This window comes from Cotesia glomerata, unplaced genomic scaffold (assembly GCF_020080835.1).
Source record: "Cotesia glomerata isolate CgM1 unplaced genomic scaffold, MPM_Cglom_v2.3 scaffold_20, whole genome shotgun sequence".
Lineage (NCBI taxonomy): Eukaryota > Metazoa > Arthropoda > Insecta > Hymenoptera > Braconidae > Cotesia > Cotesia glomerata.
Window position 1 is genome coordinate 83,906 of NW_025402441.1, and position 11,632 is coordinate 95,537.

Consider the following 11,632-nt stretch of genomic DNA (forward strand, 5'->3'; position numbering starts at 1 on the left):
GATTTTCTTTAATGGATCGTGCAGCAGACCTGGATTTGCCTCCATTGGTTTTATTTTGACTTCCCTTGCGCCCCAGGCCAGGTATCCGACCCCCAGGAGAAGAAGTAGTACGATTTTCATGTTGAAATTGTATTGGCTTAATATATTCTTAAACAAACAACTTGGGTTTCTTTTTAGTCAAAAATTTTTTTTTCGCGGCTGGATAGTTTAGCCTTGTTCGGGTGGAGTAATTTCCGTTTCCCGTTCTCTTTTTCAATAATTAAATTTCCCATTTCATTTATTTCAATTATTTCGTATGGACCGGTGTAATAAAGGTCTAATTTATTTTTTCTGGGTTCCTTCAACGTGTATACGAAATCTCCTACATTAAATTTTGCTGGATGGATATGTTTGTCGAACCAGACTTTTGATTCGTGTTTCGCTCTAGTTAAATTTTCCGCTGATATTCGCCGAATTTCGGAAATTCGACTAATTAAGTCTGCTAGATAATCGTTATAAGATTCGATTTTACTAAAGTCCGGAAATTGGGTCGGACTCCGAGCTTTTCTCCCGTAGAAAATTTCGTATGGTGTAAATTTCGTGGCTGTATGCACGGTGGTGTTATAATTTAACATTGCTATTGGGATATACCGATCCCAGTTACTGAATTTATCTACGTAAGCCCGGAGGTAATCGACTAAAGGCTGGTGAGATCGTTCCAAGGCTCCGTTCGATTGTGGATAATAAGAAGAAGTTGTTATTCTTTGAATTTTCAGCGCCTTGGCTAGCTGTTGAATTAATTTACTTGTAAATGAGGTGCCTATAATGATTTAAAAGAGCATCTGCAACAGTTACTGCTCTGATATCGGGGAGAGAAACTGCCGCAGCTGCTTTTGAAAAGTTATCCTGGATTGTTAGGATATGTACATTTCCATCGGGGGTCATAGGTAGGGGTCCTACCGTATCTATACTAATTTTTTCGAAAGGTTCGAAAGGTGTGTCGGTGATAGACATAGGCTGTTTTGTTTTTATTCGCGTGAGTTTATTTTTCTGGCATATCTCGCATGCTCGTATGTAATTGTAGATTTTATCTTTCATTCCTGGCCAGTAATATTTTTCGCGAATACGCCAATACGTTTTTACTACACCTTTGTGGCCCCCTATTAAGCTGTTATGATTTTCTTCAATTATCTTTGTTCGAAGGGATTCGTCTGGTACCTCGACGTTCCCTTCGCACAATGTAATTGTTATTGGGCAGTTTCTTAACTCGTGTAATAAATAAGCTTGAATGTCTAAGTTGTCAAATTCATCGCCCTGCTTTGCACAGCGAAGTGAATGAATGTCATGTTTGTGCATTGATTGTCGAAGATTTCTCAATCCTTCAATCAGGTCGATTGGATCTAATTTTTCGAAATGTTTTGTTTTAATAAATACCGTAAAGATCTTACAACGACCTAACTTGGTGACAAATACGTCCCCCTTTGTAGGTTTTGAGGCGTGAAGGTCGTCGGCATTTATAAATTTTAAGTCGCGGAGCAGCTTCGTTACAGGTTTTATTATCTCGCAGTCAGCTGCTAAAAAGTGTACTAAGTGGTCTCGGGCATAAGTAAGCCCGTCTCGGCTGGTTGAAAATTTGATTTTTATTTCGGACCCTTTTGGCGGTATACTTTCGTCTGAACTCGAGGGTGAAGATATTCTTGGTCGATGGCGCCTTTCAGCAAAAATATCTTCAGCCTCTTCGAAAGTTGGAGGGTCATAGGCGACAAAGGGTGGTCCAAATCGGTGGTTCCTACGTCATCCCCCACTGTTTTATTCCCACTTGTAGTTGTTTCGCGTCTATTTTTATCGGAATCGCTAGATTTTTCTGAGCTGGATTTTACTGAATTACTGCGTGATTGAATAATTTTATTATTAATCTGTGAATTATTTTGTTCCGATTCTGTTTCGTTAGGTATGTTATTGGGGTTGGCCGATTCGGTTTCGGCCCTTTCGTTTATGGCTTCACCGTTTTCATCTACGATTTAGCCACTAGCATGGTCATAATGGATTCCCATGGCCGCTAATTCATCGGGAATGAGGACTCTTCCGAAGATTGGGGTTCGGGGTTCCGGACCGTCTCCTAAATATCCCGCGAATCGTGATCTGTTTACGTTCCGGGGAGTGAGAGTATTTATGTTTGACTCGTTTTTATCGTATGTATCGGTGACGTTTCTGAAATTGATGTCGTCTGCTGAGGTCGATGGTGCTGGCTCTATGATGGTGGGATGCTCCGCTTCGCTGGGATCTTCGCTTTTCTCGGTGTCTTCTGGACTAATATCGCTACTTGATTCTTCCTCAGGGTTTTCGCTGTTGTCTCTGAGAAATTCGTCGACATTAATTTCGGTTGCGGTGTCATTGTCTAACGAGTCTTCTTCATTACGCCAGAGTGGGGGCATTTTGCTTAATGCTTGGCGAATTGTTTTCGCTGTCTCAGAACTCGTTCGTTTTATTTCAGCTAACTCTTGGGGAGTATAGTTGAATATCGCTTCTTCTCGACGGATTTTCTCTAGAGCTCGCTCTCGATAGGTGTTTTCCTGTGGTGGCCGTCTTTTGAGGAGTTCGTCGAACATTTCTACTAATTCTTGAGTTGACCGTCGTTGTTTTTGTGGAACCCTCTTTTCGCTGTCCTTTTCGGCTTCATCGTCCTTCTCCGCCTCGTCGTCCCCCTCTTGGCCAATGTCTGGTGTTTGGTTACTCGTACTTGGTCCTGGAAGGAAAACTTCGTCGTCCCCCTCCTCTTCATTTCTGGTTTCTTGAGACTTCGGATCTTCTGAAGTTAGGTCGAGATCGCTGGTCTCGTGATAATTCACCTTTGGTGCGACTCGCGTTTTTCCCATTTCTCTTTTTCTAAGTCGAGAGGCAATTGTCTCTCTTACTTCAGGAGCGCTGCTGACTCGTGGTCGATTTTTAGATTCGATAGGGCGACCGGGGCGTTTGACCAATTGGATCGCCTCTTCGTCCGTGAGGTTTTTATTTAATCTTTTTGGTTTCGTCAATGCAGAAATCGGTAAAGCTAGAGGATTATTTTCAGTATTATTATATGTTGAAAGTTCTGTGGATTCTGGACGCCCTTCTGGGTTATAAGAGAGCCCTTCCGCGTATTGCTCGGTGATTTTATGGCGGACTACGACGTTAAATTTGTATCTACTTAATTTAGAGCGCCATTTGGCTTGTCTTTCGGTGACAGTTGCGCTATCCCTTAACCAGGTAACGCAAGGGCTACTGTTTATTAGAGTAAAATGTTTTTGTAGATACGGTCGGAATTGTTGAATTGCGTAAACTACTCCCAGGCATTGTTTTTCTACGTCCGTATATCGGGTTTCGGTGTCGTGAAATACTCTTGAAACGCAAGAGACTATCTTTTCTCCATCTCCTTCTGGATCGTCGTCCCCCACTGTCGTTGTTTGACTCAGAATTCCGGAAATTCCCGAGTCCGACGCATGGACAGATTTTTTTGGTACAATCCACAAAGGTGAATTGTACGGAGAGTTAGATTTTCGAATTATTCCCTGTTTTTCTAGATTTTCAACCTGCCTGGCGATTTCTTCCCGATGTTCTGGGGGAAATCGGTACTGTTTTATTCTCACCGGTTCATTGGTGGTAGTTTCAATCCGGCAGGTGAAATTTTTCGAGCAACCCAGTTTGTCTCCAGGGAGATGAAAGACATCGTGGTTGTATTTTATAAGCTCTTGAACTTGCTCTTTTTCTTCTTCATTTAGATGACCTAGGGTATTTTCTGAAGTATGGTCTTAATACGTACTTCCGGATTGGCTATACGACTAGAATTTTCGATGGAAGGGTCATCGGACTCGTCCCCGTCTGAACTAGGGTTACTGAACTCGAAATCTTCGAGTGCTTGGGGTCCGATGTCTATGTCGACTGGATTTGAATTAAGATTAATGACCATACACGTGGCATACCCGTCCTCTACCTGGACAACGGCCTCTCCTCCAAGGACTCCCTCTGGAAGGTTCATTCGAGGAAGATATCCCTCGCTCTTCTCGAAGTCCTGGACTGGTATTGCTACTACTATTTTCATACGAGGTGGTAGTGTATAGCTTGAAGAAGGCTTTGTTTCAAGGCTAAAGGAGGTTGTTTTTGTTGGAGAAGATAATAGAACTAAGGTTTGATTGTCATAAGAAATTTCGGCTTTTTCGGTTTCAAGGAAATTGTTTCCCAAGATTCCCACTCCGGGGAATGGTAAATCCTCCCGGCAAACTTGAAATTCGACTTCGATGTTGAGAATTTTTAATTTAGCTACTCCTAGAGTCTCAAAGGTACTGTCGCTGAGACCTCGGAATTTCCTAGCTTTTCCAGTGTCGATAATTGTTTCAGGTTTTAACGCGGATACATTGATGAGGCATACATCCCCGCCTGTATCGATGAGGAATCGCTGGAAATTACCTAGGAGCAGATTACACGAGATGTATACCTTTGGCCCGGTTCCTAGAGCGAGGATCTTTTGCTCGGGGAACCTTCGTAGGTTGATGATCGGTATTGGTTGTATAGGCCTGTTTTTCATTACTAGAGTGTTCCAGTAAAACGAGATGGTTACGCGATTTTGAATGAAAAATTCGTTTCCGAGAATAGCTCTATAACCGCCGGGTGGTTTTGGTACGAGATGGAACGTGATTTTAGCTCCGAATATTTTTAGGCTGATAGAACCGGTTATAGGCATTGAGCTTGTAGTAATACCTCCTACTACTCCCGTGTTTTCGATGTTACAGAGGGCTCCGTCGCATAGCTCTTCTATGCAGAGTAAGTTAAGGTCGGAACCGGTGTCGAGGAGGGCGTTTACTCCGCCTTTTCGAAGTGCTGGACTTCGTAGATGGACTGTTGGGCCTCTTCCTGTTGTTAGACACTTTGGTTCGTCCTCGCCTGGGCTCGTAGCTCTCCTGCGGTCATCATTTGAGGGCTCTGCTGCCCTGCTGGTGACATCGTGTTGCTCTGGATTGATGGTTGTTCCGGTCTCGGTAGAGACATTGGTTCCGTCATAGTCGATTGGTGTTCTAATACCTGCTTCTGAGAATTTTGCAGAATTGATCGAGGGTATTGATTCTGGTAACTCCGATATTGACTCCTTGGATATTGCTGGTAATTGCTGGGAGTTCTCCTTGAAGTGGACGGAGACTGGACGGGCATACTCGCCATTGCCTCCGGTTGACGAGCGCCCGATCCGTTTAAAGGATCGTACGCGTCTCGACGTTCTCCCTTTGGGCAGAATGGGCAGTTACAGATTATCGACGGGTCCGATTTGTGCCGTAACTTTGCCTCTTCCGAATCTTCGTTTTCTTCAAAGCGTACCGCCCTCTTTGTAGGACTTGGTACTCCCGTATAACGATTTTGGTTATAATTTTGAAAGGGTCGCGGTTGGTAATACCCCTGTGACCTTGGCGTGTATTGCGGATTTCGTTCGGTTCCGTACGCAAACGTGGAGCCCATCATTAGCTGTTCCGATTGATAACTTTCACCGTAGTGACTATTTTCGTAGGTGTCAGGGAATGGGTCATCGTAATACCCAGGAGCGCATGTTCTTGGACCTTGACTGTATTCTTGGTATGCCAAGGTGCGGGGTAATTCGCGATAATTACCTCGATCGTCGTAATCGCCAGAAGGTCTCGGCATTTGCGGATAATGTCGGTTACCGTCTTGTCCGGATCGTCGGTGAAATTCTACCGAGGGTGGAAGTGATTCTCCCGGAATGAGTCCGTCATCTCTCATAGGTCGCCTTCGTTCCGGTCTTCTATACGCGTCATTTTCGATGGCTAGATACATGTCGTTTAAAGTTTCGGCTCTTCTTATTTTACATAGGCATCGTAAGAAGTCTGGTAGATATTCGTACAGGGTAGTAGCCGCTGTTTTTTCAAATGTCCGTTTTACTACGGCCCTATCAGCTTCGGGAGCATTGAGCTCGATACGACGAACCATCTCGCTTAACCGGTAATAGAAATCTTCGATATTTTCCGTATCTTTTGGAGCCGCAGCAGCTAGATTTTTCTGCCACGTGATGTATGGGTCACCTCTTTTGAGTTTTCGACCTAAGACTAGTAAGATATCTTCTACCGAACCTAATTCGACATGTTCAACTAATCTCTTGGCTCGTCCATATAGTTTTTGGGCTATACGACGGGCGAAGAAGTCTTGGTTGTCTGCTGGAATGCTCGGTAGCCAATTTCTTACTATCCCATCGAACAATTCAAAATCTTTTACAGCGTTTGGCCTTTCCCCGTTGAAGTAGGGGAGGGCATCGTGTAGCTCTTTAGCCAATGTTTGTATTTGAGCATTAAGATTTTCCTCGTTTATAGAGGTGTCTACGCGGAAAGTTCTCCTAGCTATGATTCCAAACGGAAAATCGTTCGAACAAGGGACGAAAAACGTTCCTTCTTCGTCCTCGAAGGGTTCCACGGTTCTAGTGTGATCTAACTTGAGATAAAATTTGACTATTCTGGGTAAAGTTTGAATTTAAACGAAGGTTGAGAAGAAAGTTTTCGCTCAAAGAACTCAAAATAAAAAGGAAAGAAAAAAAAAATCGAATTTTATATGATTTAAATCGCGATGTATTTTTATCGGTCACTAGGTAAGTAGGTCACAGCTGTAGAGTACAATAACCGGAGAAAAAGATTAGTTATCATGAGTATAGAGTTACAATATGTTGAGTACGAACGGATAGACACGGAAGAGTTGAAGGACGTGTGTTTACTATAAGCAATTTCAAGATAGTAATAAAAGAAGAATCGAATATTTTAATTAAACAGTAATGAAAAAGAAATTTTTTATTAATTGTCAGCGAATTTAATATTTAAATAAAAAAAAAAACGACAAAACACAAAAAAAATTTTCTCTTCCGTTTTTTTTTTTTTTTTTTTTTTTTTTTCTAAGTTTCAGCTCACGAAAATATAATTCGGTTGTTTGGAGGGGTGAGAAAAAATTTCATACGGTATTCGTAATTATATATCGAAAGCCTAATATTATAAATGAGGGCAAAAGGGTTCTTAATTTTAACAAAAGTAATCAATATCAAATAATAGTCAATATCAAAAAAAATTTTCATTCAAAAAAAATTTGTTATTAAAGTAGTAGCATCTCGAGTCAACAGAAATTCTGGAGAGGAGAGAAATTCTGGGAGAGAAAAAAAATTTTATATATATAAACAAAAATTTTTAAAAAATTTTCGAATATTTAAGTTTTTTTTCTGACTTATTTTGGTAAAAAATTTTATTTTTAGCCAAGTAAATGTGATCAAGGGAAGGTGCTAAATTCAAAGCACCCTTCCCAAGAGTTAAGTTTTGTGAAAGTTTTCTCAGCTAAAGAAAGTGCTGTTAAGCACCTTTCCAGAACTGGAAACCTTCGTGTAGAGAAGGTGCTAAATTCAAAGCACCCTTCTTGTAATGTGTAGGTATAAGTGTAAAGGGTTCAAAATAACTTTTAGCCAAAATAAGTTCTTGTTAACTAATTTCTAGAAATAGATTAAAATGATGAAAGGCAAAAATAAACTTTTATAAATAAAATTTGAATAATAGAATTTAAAAATAATACTCGTAAACTGCTTAATTAGCAAAATAATTCTTTAAACGGACGTATAATACTTTTGCTGACAAGAGATGCACGTGTGAGTCCGCGTGATGCGAGCCGCACCTCGAATAAAGAAACGTCAGCGAATCTTTATTCTATTATTAGATTAAGAAAAGAAAATTATAATAGAAGGTGAAAAAGATAATGAAAAGAAATGATTTTATTTTAATTTTTATAACTTCTTTAAATAAAAATAAAAAAAAATGAAAACAAAATTCTTTAGCAAATTATAAGACAAAATTTTGATGTGAACAAAAAAAATTGTTAAGCAAAAATTAGACTTTCTGGAGTTAATGATATATACAAAAAGATTTTACGAATTTTAAATAAGACTTGAAAATTTATAAAATTTAAGAATAAAAGAAACTGATAAATTTAGTTTTTAAGAAAGAGATTTTAAACTGCCAAAACGAGAATTTACTTAACAGTGAAATTTACTTGATGTTAATAAAGATTTAGATAGTTCGAAAAAGAAAAGAAAAATAATTTTAGAGAATTTAAATTTTCTCAAACGAAAGTTAAATAATTTCGTACTCGAATCCCACCGCTGCCACCAGTGTTCTTTATGTTATGTCCAAGGGCGTTTAAGTGTTAGCGTAAACGGTAGAGATTTGGACTAACGGTTTAAAGAATACGCAACGGAGTTTTAATTTGGTTGTTTTAATTATTTATGTGGGACGTTTTCGACGGACGAATTTACCACGCCTTCGTTTGAGACTGAACACGGATTTTATTAAGAATAGATGTACTTACTCTTTGCAGGATTTTTGTTGTTACCGGATCCGTGATTCCGGGGCTGCTGTTAGCGCCTTTTCCTTGAATTGGCCCTCTGGTTGGTCCTTGCAGCGGATGGAGTTGGATAAATTTGGGGCTGCTTACTTTAAGGGCTTCTTATTTTTAAGAAATGAATTAACTCGAAACTGATTCCACTTCTTTTGATATTTATTTTTATAACCACAAAACTTACACTTTCACAATTTTAATTTTAACGTAATTTATTTTAATGAATTTTATTGATTTGGTTGAGCTAACGTCCTCCAGTCCCCCGTAGGGTAAAGTGCGCAAAACTAGCTTTTAGGAAATTTTGAATAAACTTAATGACCGAATTCTCGCCTAAGTGCAGGGCAAATTAGAACTTTGAGAATACGGTTCTCTATGATTTACTTACTGGCCGGATTCTCGCCTAAGTGCAGGGCAAATTAGAACTTTGAGAATACGACTCTCTAAGATACTTAAAATTAATACGTGGCCTGCCGGTTAAACCGCATCCAAACTTCCTTTAAGTGCAGTGCAAATTAAAGCAAAGGACTCTACAAGGCACGGGCCCGTCAATTAAACGCGGAAGTCGAATTAATTAACAAAGACCGGGAGCGGTCTCCGTTTCTCGTTTTTAAATGCTCGCGGTGCTGAGTTTGCAAAAGTCCCCGCTAGTCAACCAGCAGTCGCGTAGCTTCTATTTTATTGTGGCTTTCGCGCATGGAGAAGTCTTTCATCTGCGCGGACGATTTAAATTTAAAGAAAGAGAAGAGAGAAAAAAAAATTTGCGGGTGTACATAACAAATTGCAGTTTCGATTGGTTTGACAAAGCGAATGAAATTTTTGAAAAAACCGCTTTGTGATGAAATAGTTTATTAAATTATCTATTATCTCTAAAAACGTTTTTTCAAAATTTCCATTCGTTTCGCTAAGCCGATTGAAACTGCAATCACTGGTCTCGGCTGTGAAGCATATTTGTTATAACATTGTTAGTTTATGAGATATAAGCATTGTAAGAAATACAAAATGCAAATTTTTATAAATAAATGCGTGTAGTTAGAGAACTAAAAGAGATAAACGTCAGGTTTAAAATTGATGAGAAAGTTAACTCATACTCTACAAAAACGACTCGAAGGTCGAAAGGGGAAAGCGGCATTTTCATTTAGCGCAGCGGGCGGAAAATTGACTCTTTCCGCCCGGAGGGGAGAAAACACTATTTTTTGAATTTTTGAATCGCAATAACTTTTGAATAAATAAACCGATTTTCACGCGGTTGGTGGCATTCGACGCAGTTTTTCAAATTCTATGACGCATTTCTAAACACAGATTGATAAGAGTGGAAGTTACGGTGTAATTCGAAAAAAAAAACACTTTTTTTTATTTCGTCAACGATAACTCACGAGCGAATCAACCAATTTTGACCAGATTGGTGGCAATCAACGTGGTTTTTTAATGTTGAAAGCTGATTAGTTTTTGGAATTGAATGTGAAAAAGACAGTACCTGCGTTGCCAATGATGCTGAATTTCCTTGGTAAAGCACTTGCAATAATGAGTTGTACACAATGAATTAGTAAGTAAGTTTATGAATACACAATGCACGTGTTGTTGGTCACCGCGTGTAGATATATTATGGCGGTTGGCACGCAAGCAGCTGTTGACATCGGGAGGTTGACTGGCAGAGTGCGCGTCAATCGCCGCACCTCTGGTGAGGTTAAGTGCGAACTTACCACATGTTTTGGCGCGAACATGTAGTATTTACGCAACAGGAACCATTCTCATAATGGTATAGGAATAGTTCCTATAATTTTCTTTCCGTGTATAAATATAATCATATTAACTGATTATTTTCTAATAATAATAAAGGTTCCATTTATAACCGTCTATAGCGACAATATTTACCTAACAAAGTAATAATAAATTTTCATAGAGTCACGATCTCGTTTAATTACATAGTAATACTTCATGAATTCTTCGATTTCAATGTAATATTTATTAAGGGGGTATTATAGTCTAGAGGTCTGAATTTCGAGCGTTTTTTAACAATTAATATAAAAGAAGCAGTTAATATTTTTATTATACAATTTTTTATCATTTGTTTATTGAAATTTCAAGAATACAAAAAAATACATTTAAAAAAAAATAAATTTTCAAAAAGATATAAGTCCTTGAAGTAGAGAAAAAAAGGCCGTGTCCTCGTGAAAAGGATTTCTAAAAATTAAAAATTAAAAATGAGTATTGTATAAGACAATACATTTTTCATTAAAAAAATTTTAATGGAAATTAATTTATGTTCCATTAAAAAAAAAAATAATGAGTAGTAATAATTGATTTCATTACTCATTAATATAGTAATGAGTAATGAAACGCCAATGCATTAATTAAAGTAATGCATTTTTTGTAACTCTGATTAATATTAATAAAAGTATAGTCCAGCTTTACAATAGTTGTATCGTAAATTTTCCCAGAAATTTTTTCCTGTGTGGAGTAAAAAAAATTATATAGAATTCTATATGATTCATATATAATTGTATCCGAACAAAAACAGTTTGACTGTAAAAAAAAAATCGCGCCGTCTACGTTCATAAGACTATTAAGAAAAAAAAATTTTATTTCTTTATAAAAAGATATAAAATAAAAAATTAAAAAATCCAAGTTACCGATATGATTATATATGATTTTCGGAAATTAAAAAAAATTTTATTGTAAATTTAAAAATTAAAAGAAACAATTTTGGAACGTATTTAGTGTGCGTGGTTACAAAATATTTCACTTTTTATGTCATATAATTTTAATATCATATAAAAAAAAAAAAAATTAAAATAAATTTGAAAAAAAATTTGTATCCTCAAAAAACCGTTCTGCTTACGGTATATACATACTCGGTAGTCTGGCTTGAGAACGGAACTTGGCACCAGACTCTATCGAGTCTGTTGATATGAATTATATATACATCTATATAATTGTAAATGAATTACATATGCTTCTATATAATTAGATATGAATCATATATAATGATATATAGTTTTTTTTACTCGGGTATGCCTTTATATGAGTACATAAGACTACTTATGTGCTGGTAAGGGTATGAGTATATCAGACTGTATGAATCCATATCAAGTTATATCAACCCTGATCAGGGATTTTTTATTCAAGTTTATCAAAGTATATATAACTTTATAAGGTTATATCAGGGCATATCAGAACCTATTAAAAAATAATGTAAAATTAGATATGAGCATATCAAGCTATATCAAGTCTGATATAGACATATCAAATTGATAAGGCT